Source organism: Ceratotherium simum, chromosome 2, assembly GCF_057802395.1.
Source record: "Ceratotherium simum simum isolate JZ-2026a chromosome 2, ASM5780239v1, whole genome shotgun sequence".
Classification (NCBI taxonomy): Eukaryota; Metazoa; Chordata; class Mammalia; order Perissodactyla; family Rhinocerotidae; genus Ceratotherium; species Ceratotherium simum.
In genome coordinates, this window is record NC_141901.1 from 38,567,261 (window position 1) to 38,581,067 (window position 13,807).

The following is a 13,807-nucleotide window of genomic DNA, read 5'->3' on the forward strand; positions in this document are numbered from 1 at the left end:
CTATCAAACTTGGGGATCCTTGGGGGCAAGGGCTATGGATGTCCCCTCCGTCTGGAGCTCCCTGAGGGCGGAGAAGAAGCTGCATCACCCCTCTCTCCATCAGAGAGGCAGTAGAGGCATAGAGAACAAAGCACATGGGCACCGAAACCAGCCCGAGGGGATTCTCATCCAGGTTCTGCCCCTAACCTTCTCCATGACCTTGGGCAATTTATTTACTTACCCTCTCTAATCCTGGTTTCTCCACCTGAAAACAGGGATAATAATAGTACTTACTTTATGGGGTGGTTGTGAGGATTAAGTGGGTCAATATCCACACAGCTCTTAGAACAGTGCTAGGCACATAATGAGTAGTAAATGCCAGCTGTGATTGCTTTCACATTGGGAGCTCCCTAAAGCAGGGACCTTTCAAATCCTCCTCCTGCTGGATTTGTCTCCATCCCCACGCACAGGGCCCTGCCAGACAGAAATATGTGGGCATGGAGGTGGAGGGGGTAATCCCTGAGGATGCCACTTCACCCAGAAAAAAGGAGAGTGGCAGCCAAAGGTTATATATGGAGTTAAGAGGAATATTAATAATTTTTTGAGCACAAAAGCAAAAAGATCAAGAGGTCAGAGAGTGAGCAGGAAGGCAATTTATGACCATCAGCAGGAGAAGCCACCCTTGGAGACGGAAATGAATTCTTTGTCTCAATGAGGGCTAGGAACAGCAGAACAATTCTATAAATTGTCCTCTTTCCCCCTAGAGGGGGCGGAGGATTGTGCTCCTGCTGCTTACCCGAGACGCAAAAGAGAAAGGGTAAAATCCTGATTTTTCAGCCTGGAAAATAATCCTAACTATAAAGGAAACCTCAAGTCACTAAGGGTGAGGGACCACCAGAGGTCACCCTGTCCCTCCCCCTGCTGTAGACTGTAGCCCAGAGTAGTGAGAGATGCATCCCTTCTTCAAAAGTCCTCCCACCAAAGGGGCTCTTCCTCATTCCTTCTCCACTTTTGTCTTATAACCCAGGTGGCTGTGTAAGTCCTTCCAGATATTAGGCCTTGGGCTTTCCTGCTGCTATACCAGTCCATTTTCTCTTGTTCTCCTTTTCCTTAAGATGCTCAGCTTTTGAGATGTACAAGAAGAAGAGCAGAGACAGAGGATGGTCTTAAAGGCAATGGGGAGAGATTCCAGTCTGCGCTGTGAGGGGAGGGAGTAGAGGCAGGAAGAAGAGCAGGAGCAGTCGAAGTGCCCTGGACCACCCCTTAGTGGTCTCTTAGGGGAAGGAGGACCAAGGAGGTCAGGCTCCTTGGATGGAGCCTGGGTGTCAGAGGACTCGGAGGGAGCAGTGCTGCAAATGAAGCAGAAGGACTAAAGGCCAGACCCCAGAAGGGACTGTCTACTGAGGAGGAGTCTCCAAAATATTTAGGGAGAAATAGTTTGGATAAGGTTGAAGCTGCTCCGAGGCAAGGGCTTAGAGAGGATAACCTTGGCCAAGACAGACTCCCAGAGAGTGTTTACCATGTACCAGCCTCGCCTGCAAAGAACTGGGATCCATTCCCTACCACCCATTTTCAGCCCTTCCCTTCACAGTGCTTCATATTCCAGCTCCAAAATGGTGAGACAATTTGTGCTAAATGGACCAGTTATCTCTTATTAGGTTTAATGAGGATTTCATTGCCTGAACTCACAGGGAATGAAAGATTCCTGCTTCAAATGAGTAGCCCAGTTGAGGAGACCAGCTTAGAGAGAGAGAGAGAAGAGGGTTAAGGTTCAGGGCCACTGAGGTGGGGAGTGGGTGGGTGGAGGATAGGAGAGTGGGGAATAGATTTAATTAGGAAAAAATGGAGACAATAATGTGAAGTAATGACTCAAATGTCAAGCTTCAGAACTGGATGAGGCCTCAGACAACACAAAGTCCGTTCCCCTTGGAGATGGTGAAATGATCTGTCAAAGGTCACAAAGCAAGTTATAGCTAGAGAAGGGCCAGGACCAGAACTGAGGCCTCTTGCTTCTCAGGCCAGGATTCACCCACGTATCTCACTAACCTTAACTTTCCCACCCCTGCACTCCAGACTGATTCCATATGCTTTCATCAGCAAAGGCACCCCTTAAACAGCTCTGACCATCATGTAGCTCTGGTCTCCTGTAGGTATCTGAAAACCAGAGAATTAAGTCAACAGAAGGTGGAGGTACTAAGGAGAAAGGGGGGAGTCTCTCATCTTCCTTTGGCCCTTGGATCCTCCTCCCAAGCCCACAGTCTCCTGACCTTTAGCATTCCCCAGTGCTTCTTTGAAGACCTAAAACCACCCACCATTACATCCATTTAGTATCAAGACTAGGTCACAGGGTTATGATGTATGTTTGCATCCAAGCTAGAGATGAGATCACATCGGCAGCTAGGATTATGGCCTGAAGCTGTAATAAGGTCATTGAACATCACAGTGGGTTTAAGGGTGAAGTTGAACAAGGTTCGTATGAATGGAAATATAAGGGTTAGGCTTACTTAACCCTTATTGTAAGAGGGGCCATTAACTTAAAGCATAACCCTTAACAACATCACTCCGACCCTTACAATCCCAGTAGAGGTCAGCCCTTAACCCAAACCCCTTAGCCATAAGGGTTTGGATTAAGATTAATTAACTAATTAGTTGGTTCAACTATTTACTCATCTGTTTATCTCACAAACTTGTATTAAAAGCTTACTCTGTGTACAGGTACCAGGCTAAGCCCTTGGGACACAAAGATGAGTAAAGCACCGCGCCCCCTTGTCCTCCAGGAGCCACAGTCCAATGGGAAAGATGGACAGATAACTACAACTGAGCTGGGAGGAGCAGAGATAGAAAAATGCCCATGTTTTATAAGAGAGTAGAGCAGGAGTTACTGAAGTTAGCTTGGAGGCATCAAGGAAAGTTTCCTAGAGCTGAATATTGAGAATTAGTCTAAATTCTGAAGTGTGGCCTAGGATAGCCACTGAGACCCTCTTTGGGTCTCAGTTTCCTGCTAGCTCTGAATGACACCCTCATGGCACTGTGGTACTTCTCCCTCTAACAAGGAGTCAGGAGCCATTCCCTGGAGATGTCTGCTAAGGGGTTCCATCAGAGCACATAGGGGGGTTCTATAAAGGCTCCCTGTTTGAGAACTGCTTCTTGAAACTCTTGAGGCCTATTTCCAGCCAGGATTCCTCCCCAGATCCAGGGCCTGGGACCTATTTCCTGACTCCCACTCCCTGCTCCTGACATGGTGGGCCTTCCTACATATGACAGCCACACTCCAGGCCAGCGGTACTCTTTCCTGTTCCCACTGGCTTCCCAGCTTCTGTGCCAGGGAACAGGTCTAGCAGTGCCTGCCAGGCAGGGTCTGGCTGCTGGCTTTGCTGGCGTCTCCTAAATGGACAGATGGAGAATGTTGATGTAATGTCCTTCTACTTACTCTATTCCAGCCTCCAAGACACAGCCAGCCATGAGGCCCTGGCACCAAGTCCTCCTTTTTCAGGCCACGGCAGTTTCCCCTCCTCCGCCAGCCCCATCCACCCCCAAGTCTTCCCCATGCAGAGCCTGAGTCAGGGCTTTAGGAATAGATCCAGAGGAAAGCAAATCCAGAGGAAAAAGTTGCCCCTGCTGAAAAAACCAAAACAACAAAAACCTGGGTATTCCTTCAGCGGTCCTCCTTCAAGAGGCACCACCGGAGAGTAGAATGGTGGTTGCCAGGGGATGGGGGAAGGAGAAAGGGGAAGTATTAGTCAAAAGGTACAAAGTTCAGCTATATAAGATGAGTAAGTCCTAGAGATCTATTGTATGGCACAGTGCCTATAGTTAACAATTCTGTATTTACACTTAAAAATTTGCTAAGAGGGTAGATCTTATGTTAAGTTTTCTTATCACAAAATAAAATAATAATAAATAAAGAGAGTAGGAGGAAAATCTTGGAGGTGATGGATATGTTTATGGCATAGATTGTAGTGATAGTTTCATGGATGTACATCGTCTCGGAACTCATCAAGTTGTAGACATTAAATAGGTACAGCTTTTTGTATGTCAATCATACCTCAATAACGCGGTTTTTCAGAAAAAAAAAAAAAAAGAACGACACCAGCCTCTATTCTGTTGTTTAAATCAGAGATCTGGGGCCGGCCCGGTGGCGCAAGCGGTTATGTGCGCGCGCTCCGCTGCCGCGGCCTGGCGTTTGTACCGGGGGCGCACTGATGCACCACTTGGCAAGCCATGCTGTGGCGGCGTCCCATATAAAGTGGAGGAAGATGGGCATGGATGTTAGCCCAGGGCCAGTCTTCCTCAGCAAAAAGAGGAGGATTGGCGGATGTTAGCTCAGGGCCGATCTTCCTCCCCCCACCAAAAAAATCAATAAATAAATCAGAGACCTGCTGGTCTGTACCTGACTGCTCTTTCATCCTCCCCTTTCGCACCACAAGCAGTCTCCAATTCTGTTGGTTGTTACTTCCAAGGTAGTGGTCCACTTCCTTCCATCTCCACTGCATATGCTATGTCCTTCCCTGCCTTGAACTCCAGCAACAGCCCCTGGGTGTCTGCTCATGCCCCTTCCTCAGTTCTGTTCTCTGCAGTTCTGTTGTCTGCAGCCCCAGTGGTCTTTCTCAAGCTCAAATTTGACCACCTCACTCCCCTGCTTAAAACTCGCTGGTGACTCCCATTGCCCTAAGGATCAGACACAGAATCTCCCTGTCGGCTAACCAGAGCCTGCGTGGGATGGGCCTGCCTTGCCTCCCAGCCTCACTGCTCTCCACTCTTCCTCTTGCCCCTTACCCTCCAGCTCTATCAGGCTTCTCTCAGTTTTTGGAACTGGCCGCATATCTCTCATCATTGAGGCCTCCATATCTGCTGTTTCCTTGCCTGCAATGTTCTTTTCCACCCTGGGACCTACCTCCACTTCATCCCCTAGGCTAAGTTCTACTCATCCCTCAGACCTCACGCTGAAAGTCACTCCTCCATGGAAGCTTCTCTAATTCCTCCAAACAGGTTAGATCACCTTGTTACTGCCCTCAAGCACTCTCTATTTCCACTGGCAACATTAATCACACTGTAATTAGGTATTCAGTGTCTGTTTCCCCTGCTGGATGGTAAGCCCTGTACAGGTAGAGACAGTGCCAGTGCTGTTCACGGCTATCACCATAATGCCTGGCACATAGTAGGCTCTTAAGACTGAGAAAAAGAGAGAGATGCTCCCTATTCTGAATTCTACAAAGAATTTCCTGTTGTAGATTGGAGGCTAGGTTCTGTTTTACAGAATACAGAGCCAGAGGGCTAGCAATTAGACTACAGGTGGAACTTCCCTACTAAGTAGGCATTTGGTAAGATCCAGGAAATCATCTTTCCAAGGTGCAGAAGAAGAGCAGAAATGGCATGAAAGTTTATCTTTTCTTGTTCAGGGTGAGTGTGAGGGGGGAGGTACATATTACCTCGAATGTGTAAAAAAAAAAAAAAAAAATCCCAGGGAACAGTGAACAAAGCTATAAATACAGCCGAGCGTCGGGTGACATCACCTGAGCACAGTGCGGCGATTTATGGCCAAGTCACACGGCCCTAAAGTGTATTTATAACGGTGTAACTCACTAGTGCTTCTCCCTGCCTGCCTGCCCTCCCTCGTTCTCCTGTTCGATGGTGGCCACATTCCTTGCTCTTCTGATGAAACAGGATGGCTGGGCCAGGGCCCTGCTTGGATGCTCTGAAGAATGGAGCTGTCTCTCCAAAAACGTACATTCAAAAACCTGCCATGGTTCCCCGTTTCCTAGTGAATTATGAACACTTAAGCCAGGCATTGAAGACATCTTCTCTCTGGGCTTAACTTCCCTTTGGGCCTCATGGACAGCTTTATTGCCTTTCAGCTTTTCTCACACATGCCATGTGGTCCCTAGTCACCAACCTATTAGGATTTCCCCAAATAATCCTTAGGTTTTTACCCCCTTGTGCCTTTACTTATCCTACCCCTTCCATGTGGTGTATTATTTTTAACCATAAATCTCAAATCAAAACTCCTCCTGCAAGGCCCAATTCAGATGCAACATTTTCACCGAGCTGCTTGATGGGATGAGGTACGTTTTGGTGCTCCTCTTTCCAATGCCACTGACTCTCCACTCCTTGAGGCCACCTGTTTACTCTTATAGGCATGTATATAGATGTCTCATCTCCACCTCAAACTGTGAGCGCCTTCCCCATACATCTTAGTTCCTGCCTCAGGGTCTGCTCGGGATCTGCTACACGGGAGAAGCTCAAAGAAGGTTTTTTCAGTCAAATATCTGTCCCCTCTGTGAATCCCCTTGAGCATCTACAACATGTCCAGCACTGTACTAGAAACTATGGCATTATTTTCAATCCTCACAACGACAAGGTGGGCATCATCACCCCCACTTCTGTGTAGGGGAATTAAGGGAGAGAGGGGTTAAGGAGCTTGCCCAAAATCACATAGCAAGTAAATGTGACCATAGGATTCTCACCTAGTATGTCAAACTCTACCATATTTGTTCTATTCTGGAGACCTTGGGCTGCATGTTCTATAGCGTGATTTCTATTTAATATCCTAGGATTTGCATTCTCTTCTCAAAGACACTGCCCACAGCCAGCCAAGAGCCTGCCTCTTGCCAGTGAGTTCCAGTGTGGCTCGCTCAGGCACTGGGGTTATCAAAGTGGAGTTTTCTGAGGAAGCTTGTCAGAGAATCACTGCTATGAAAGAAGAAGCCCTGGGCCCTGTCTGTGTTCTGGGGGCCTTCTCTCCCCTGCCTCATTCACGGGGGAAAGGAAAGCTCAGAGCCAGTGAGGGAGACTAGGAGATAAACAGTCACCTGGCAGTTGCCCACTCCTCACAACGCTGGCTCTCCTCTCTATTCTCCCCTTCTCTGTTTCTGGATCTTCTTGGTGATTTTACCACCACCTCTAAATGGGAAGAGAACTGAAGGTGAACTAAGATTCTCCCTCTCACAAACAAAGCACCAAATGCTTACCGCAGGGAAAGCGCGAGCTAGAAATTACGCAGGGTGGGTGGGTGTGGGCTGTTGGTGGTGTAGTTCAGCTAGGCTGGGCCCTGAGTCATGGTCTCCTGCAAGCAGAGGTTCGGAAGTGGGGGCAGGTGATGGTGAGGGAGGCAAGCCAGAGTAAATTAGAAAAACTAGGTGTCTTTCCAATTCATCCTCAGCTAAGTCACCAACATGTGGCTTAAAGCACTGAATAAAATCCAAAATATTTACCAAGCAAAGTGATTTTGTCGAAAAATTGCCATTAATATCTTTAATATTCTTATCTCTTCTATTATTGTTCAGAATTGAAAAGTGACTAAAAATGATGCCAAGATGCTATAGGGGTTCTCTCCAATTCTGCCTTCCCACATAGTCTGCTTGCAACCCCAAGTTTGGCTGTAGGACCCAGCACATCCATTCTCCACGCAAAGCGTGAATTGAAACGTTTGTCTTTGGTGATATGGGCTCTGTTTCTTGAGTCTTTATTCCACAATCCTGAGAGCACTCTTACTGCTCTAAACTTCCCCTGGTGAATAAATTCATACTAAAATGTGAAGGACTCCACATCCTGCACCCCTCCCCCTTCCCCAGGCCCAGGTGTATTTTCAAAGAGAGCTAGCACTAGAGCAATGCTTTAATCAAAGGAATAAATTTCTGACAGTGTAATTACAGACACCTTCATACTTGGTAAGGAGGCATTTTGTGAGTATTATAGAGACCTTCTAGAGCCCACAAAATTATACCTAGCCCAAGAGTCTACAACCAAAGGCAGACTTACCATGAGGTTAACCAAGCTCACTCGCTCAGGGCCCTTCTAAGGCCCTGGGTGGCACCTTGCCAGCGTGTTCACGTGGTTCTGCAAAAAAGATGCATGAGTAAGATATTGTAACCACAATTGATTAAGTCTCTTGTTTCTTTTCATTATGACTTCCCTGCCATCCCACCTCCTCTCATAGCAGGAGAAGTGGAGAAGCCATGGGCATTTTGGGGGTCTAGCTAAGTGGAAATTGAGTTGAGAGTACATTTAGGCTGGGTTAAAATGTTGTGTGATGTGGCTCACAATCACCTGAGTATATGGTTATGCTACCTCCCCTGGTGTAGGAATGGCTTTCAGAAATGCTCCCATAGCCACCGAGCTGACTCATGCAGCATCATGACATGTAGATGCAGAACCAGAGGGTCATGGTGGAGAAAACATGTCCTCTCGCGCCCAGCCTTGGAAGCAGTGATTGAAATGTATGGAGCCAGAAGCTATTCCGTGGAAAATTCTTCTAGTCGCTAGACGTGTAACATTTCAAGTGGTGGGTTTGGTTTTCATTGACACTTGGTCAAAACAGAAATTCCTACCTATCAGGAATATGCCTGACGATGTAGTGTATAAATTATAAATATACCATACAAAAATGTTTCCCATGTATTTTTATATGAAATTATTAGATAGAAATTATTCTGATGTTAAGAAGTGAATTATAACATGGAACTCAGATTATTCCCAAAGAGATACTGCATAAGAAGAGGAGACAGATTTCTAATAGGCTCTTGGACTGCTTAATAATCCAATTAATGAAGGGGAGTAACTCATATGATTACATTGGAGAAAGTTTTAAATTTCCTGGTGATTTGATAAAGATAACATAAATCTCCTAATAAGCCACTACGATGAGGACAAATTGGTTAATAATGACTAATGCCCTTTCATAACAAGTATTTAAGATTAGTTACAACATGACAAAATGTGAACTGTCCTGAAATCTTACAGCTCAGTTATGAAAAAAAAGTGTACAGGTTTTTTTTTTTCCTAAATTTGACAACATCGGGCCGGCCCCGTGGCTTAGCGGTTAAGTGCGTGCGCTCCGCTGCCGGCGGCCCGGGTTCGGATCCCGGGTGCGCACCGAAGCACCACTCCTCCAGCCATGCTGAGGCCGCGTCCCACATACAGCAACTAGAAGGATGTGCAGCTATGACAGACAACTATGTACTGGGGCTTTGGGGGAAAAAAAAAAAAAAAAATCTAAAAAAAAAAAAACCTAAATTTGACAACAATTCTAACATTATATACGGTATTATCAATAGCAATTTTAAAGTTGAAAGACACTTTTAAAGACTATCAATAATAAAGAGATAAATTTTGATCAACCATGCTAGAGAAAAACTAAATTATCCTTCTGCTCTCTCTCTAAAAAACACTGCAAAATCATTATGAAAAATCAATCAAAGGGTATGCAGCCAAAAAAGTAGAAAAAATATTACATAAGTGTGTCAGGCAGTTAATTAATAAAAATGACTATGTTACTTTTCTGGATTTTTAATGATTTTTGATTCGTTAACTTTTTAAAATTTGTAACGTGTTGATTCTTTTTTCATTTTTTAAATAAATTTTTGCTTCTGTACCTAATTTTGCATTTTTAATTTTGTATTCCTTTCCTGTAAGGAAGCCACCCTACCCCCCAAAGAGTATAAGCTCCAGGCCTCATAAAATTGGATTCACCTCTGCCCACCGCATTGGTATTTTATTAAGATAATGCTGAATATTAATAGTAATAATAATAATAATAATGGCAGCACTTTTCCTGAAGTTTGCTATGTGCCTGTATTATTCCAAGTGCTATACTGTGAATTGCCTCATTTACCCCTCTCATTATCTACTTGTTTCCTGCATTCTACAGATGAAGGAACTAAAGACCCAGAAAAATCAGGTAACCTGCCCAAGGTTGTTCAGTCAGGAGGCTGACACAGAAGCTTGTTTCCTCCCTGTTTCTGGTGATCTAAGCCGTGTTTCCCTCACCTTCCCTGACTCCGGAAAGAAAAGCAAAGTTCCCAGATTCCAGGCTTGTCTTACACTCAGGGGGGTGGAATGACTTGTTGGAAGACAGCAAGTGCCTTGCGGGGACACAGTCGGCAAATGGCAGGAGCAGGATTAGACTTCCGGCCGCAGGGTTTTGCCCTCCCTCCCACACCACCAAACTCAGGCCTTGGCCGAGGCCCCTCTCAGTTGCTCCCGTGCGGGGGGGGGTGGGGGGCGAGGCCCCAGGGTTGGGGAACACTTGGCAGGTGCGACCCAAAGGCAGCCTGGGGCGAGGGGCGAGGGAAGGGGAGGGGAGCGCAGGCTAGAGCCTCAAGGAGATGCCTTCAGCACTCCACCGTCTCCAGGGGCAGCCGCGGGGACGCAGCCTCCCATTTCATTAACTGGAAAATAAACTGGAGCCACAAAGGCCTGGGGGAAGGGGAGGGCGCAGGCCCAGCTGCCGCTAGAACCTGGGGCGGAGGTGTGCGGGGAGACCCCGTCAGCTGAGGCCTCGGTAGATCCCTGGCTGCCTAACCCCCAGACTGCAGCCCCTCCCCAGCCGGGGAGCCAACCCACTCTGCTCCCTATTGCACCGGGGAGCCCTGGGAGCCCGAGAACTTCCTGGAGTGAGGTGGGAATTTTTCCCCTCAGAATCACCCCGCCAAGCCCTGTGGGCACAATGGGCCGTCAGATGGTGGGGAGGGGCGGGGACAGCTCTGCACAGTCCCCTCCTCAGAGCCAAACCTTCTGCTATCGGAGCAGAACAGAGGGACATTGAGAGTGTGGCCCAGGGGAAGGGCTGGCCCAGGGGAAAATGGGATTTTAAGAGAGAGAAATGAGAGACTTGCTGCCTTCTGCCCCCTGCTATCTTCCCTGCCCTACACACAGTTCTTACTTCTCTTCAGTGCTCTCATCTTCTCCTTTTCTCCCAGGATCCTCCAAAGCTGTGCCTCCCCCAGTGCCTCCCCCCATTCTCTCCTGTGCTCACCCCTTTCTTACTTAGCAAAGCTGTCCTCTTTGCCCTCCAGTCTTCTTATGTATTAGTCTGCTCAAGCTGCCATAACGAAATACCACAGACTGGGTGGCTTATACAACAGAAATTTATTTTCTCACAGTTCTGGAGGCTGGAAGTCCCAGATCAATGTGTCAGCAAGATTGGTTTCTTCGGAGGCCTCTCTCCTTGGCTTACAAATGGCTTTCTCCCTTCACTTGGTCTTCCCTTTGTACATGTCTGTGTCCTAATTTCCTCTTCTTATAAGGACATCAGTTATATTGGATTAGGGCCCACCCTAATGACCTCATTTTAACTTAATTACCTCTTTACAGACCCTATTTCCACATTCTGAGGTACTGAGGTTAGGACTTCAACATGTGAATCTGGGGGGACACAATCCAGCCCATATGCTTTCCACGTCCAGACCAGTCTGCCACCTAATCCTGCAGAAGATGAGGTTGCCCTAGACTGGACACTGGCACCCCCTCACACAGTCCCACAAACACATGCTCACACTCCCTCGCTTTTCCCTCACACATTCCAGACCTCTCAGAAGCACCTGGTCACAGAGGTCCAAGTTACCTGGCAAATATAACCTAGCACGCAGGGATATCACCTTCTTGGTCACAAAATCAAATCTGGCCTCTGGCTTCTTTCTCTGCGATTTGGGGGCTGCTCATAGCTCTTCAGTTCCTTTGGTTCTTTAAGAATCTCTTCACCTCAACATGTTTCAGTACCTTTAAATATTTTGAATACATTCAAAGGTTGAAAAAAAAATAATGTATAAAGGGATATTTTAAGGAGTCTCATTCCCACCATCTTCATTCACCTTGTTTCTCCTCCATCCCACCCCTTATAGGGAACTGGATTAGTTAGCTTTTGTTCTAGCTTCCTAGCACTTCTACAAGCCCATTCAAATGCATATTCCTCCTTTCTTATACAAAAAGTAGTATATTCATTGTTTTACCCCTTGCTTTTTCACTTAATATATCCAGGAGATTTTCCCCATAGCTCTACAGATAGCTTCCCTTTTCTCTTTAACAGCTGCATAGTACTTCATTATGTGGATTTAACATGATTATTTAACAAATCCCCTATGGAGGGACACTTGGGTTGTTTCCAATGCCTGTTCTCTTGAGAGGATGCTTTGAAAACCTCAATCAGGGCCAGCCCCGTGGCTTAGCAGTTAAGAGCGTGCTCCGCTACCGGCGGCCCAGGTTCGGATCCCGGGCGCGCACCGAGGTACCGTTTCTCCAGCCATGCTGAGGCCGCTTCCCACATACAGCAACTAGAAGGATGTGCAGCTATGACATACAGCTGTCTACTGGGGCTTTGGGGGAAAAAAAAGGAGGAGGATTGGCAATAGATGTTAGCTCAGAGCCGGTCTTCCTCAGCAAAAAGAGGAGGATTAGTGTGGATGTTAGCTCAGGGCTGATCTTCCTCACACACACAAAAGAGAAAACCTCAATCAGGTGCTGGCCCGGTGGCGCAGCGTTTAATTGCACTTCAGCGGCCCAGCATTCGTGGGTTCAGATCCCAGGCGCACACTGAAGCACCGCTTGTCAAGCCATGCTGTGGCAGCGTCTCATATAAAGTAGAGGAAGATGGGCATGGATGTCAGCCCAGGGCAATCTTCCTCAGCAAAAAAGAGGAGGATTGGCATCGGATGTTAGCTCAGGGCTGATCTTCCTCACAAAAAAAATAAAAATAAAACCTCAATCAGCTAAGATTTCCTAACACCTGGGGCCAGCCTGGTGGCATAATGGTTAAGTTCGCATGCTCTGCTTCAGTGGCTGGAGTTCACAGGTTCGGATCCTGGGCCGGTACCAATGCACCACTTGTCAAGCCATGCTGTGGTGGCGTCCCATATAAAGTAGAGGAAGATGGGCATGGATGTCAGCCCAGGGCTGGTCTTCCTCAGCAAAAAGAGGAGGATTGGCATCGGGTGTTAGCTCAGGGCTAATCTTCCTCACAAAAAAAACCAAAACACCTGGGAAACATAAGGGCCAAGAGGAAGGTGGGAAGGTGGGCAGTGTGGAAATAAATAAAAGAAACCTTGACTAAATTAGAGTCAGGAAGGCCTGTAGGGGGAGCGCTCATGCCCTATCATGAGATGGTCAACTACTCCAAACAGAAAGAGACGTAGGCTTGCATCTCTGGCAGGAAGTGCAACTACTTTACGACTGAAGGAAGATTTTTCTCTCCTCCTGGCAACATCACAGCCAATGAGAAGGCCGCAGCTCAGCCAATGAGAAGTCATCGCCACCCTTAACTGTGACTTTCCTCCAATGGACTTTTGTTTAGAACAGCTCCTCCCTACTCCCCTTTTGCTCTATAAAATCAAGCCCCTTCCTTTGTCTCTCTGGGTTTGTCTATTGTTCACCATAGCATGCACATTTCGAATTGCAATTCTTTGCTGATCTCGAATAAACCCATTTTTGCTAGAGAAATAATTGACTATTTGTTTAAGGTCAATAGCAGAAAGGATCCAAAGGTGGCAGGAGATGTGGTCTCTGGCCTTGGGGATGTTTCAGACTAATGGGGGAGCTGTGGCTATTCTGCTCTGTGGAGTCGTCTATGTGAAAAGACCCTACAGAATCTCACACTAGACACATTTCTTTGATGCTACCTTGCTGGTTCAAGACCTCTTAAATTAGTTATGTTCCTGAGAAAGGGGCCTATGATTAGAAGTAAACTTTATAGTCAATTGTTTTCTTCTCTTTATTAGTTGTCTATTGCTGTGTGACAAAATACTGCAAATTTAGTAGTTTTAAACAACACACATTTATTCGCTCACATTTGTGTAGGTCAGAAGTCTGAGCAGAAGGAAAGGCATGGAAGCTGGAATATAGTAATGGGGGGAGGTGGGTAATAAGTAGCCCAGTGGGTCTAGAGCCCATGATGTAGAGGAAAAGGGGAAGTGGACCAGGAAGTCTGTAGGGCTGTGGCCTGGAGACTGTGAATGGGTTCTCTGCTCAGTTCCTTGTGGTTGGAGGACTGAGACCCTCAGCTCCTAGAAGCGAATCCTATCTAAAGGCCATTCACAATATGAGTTTTTGCTTCTTCAAG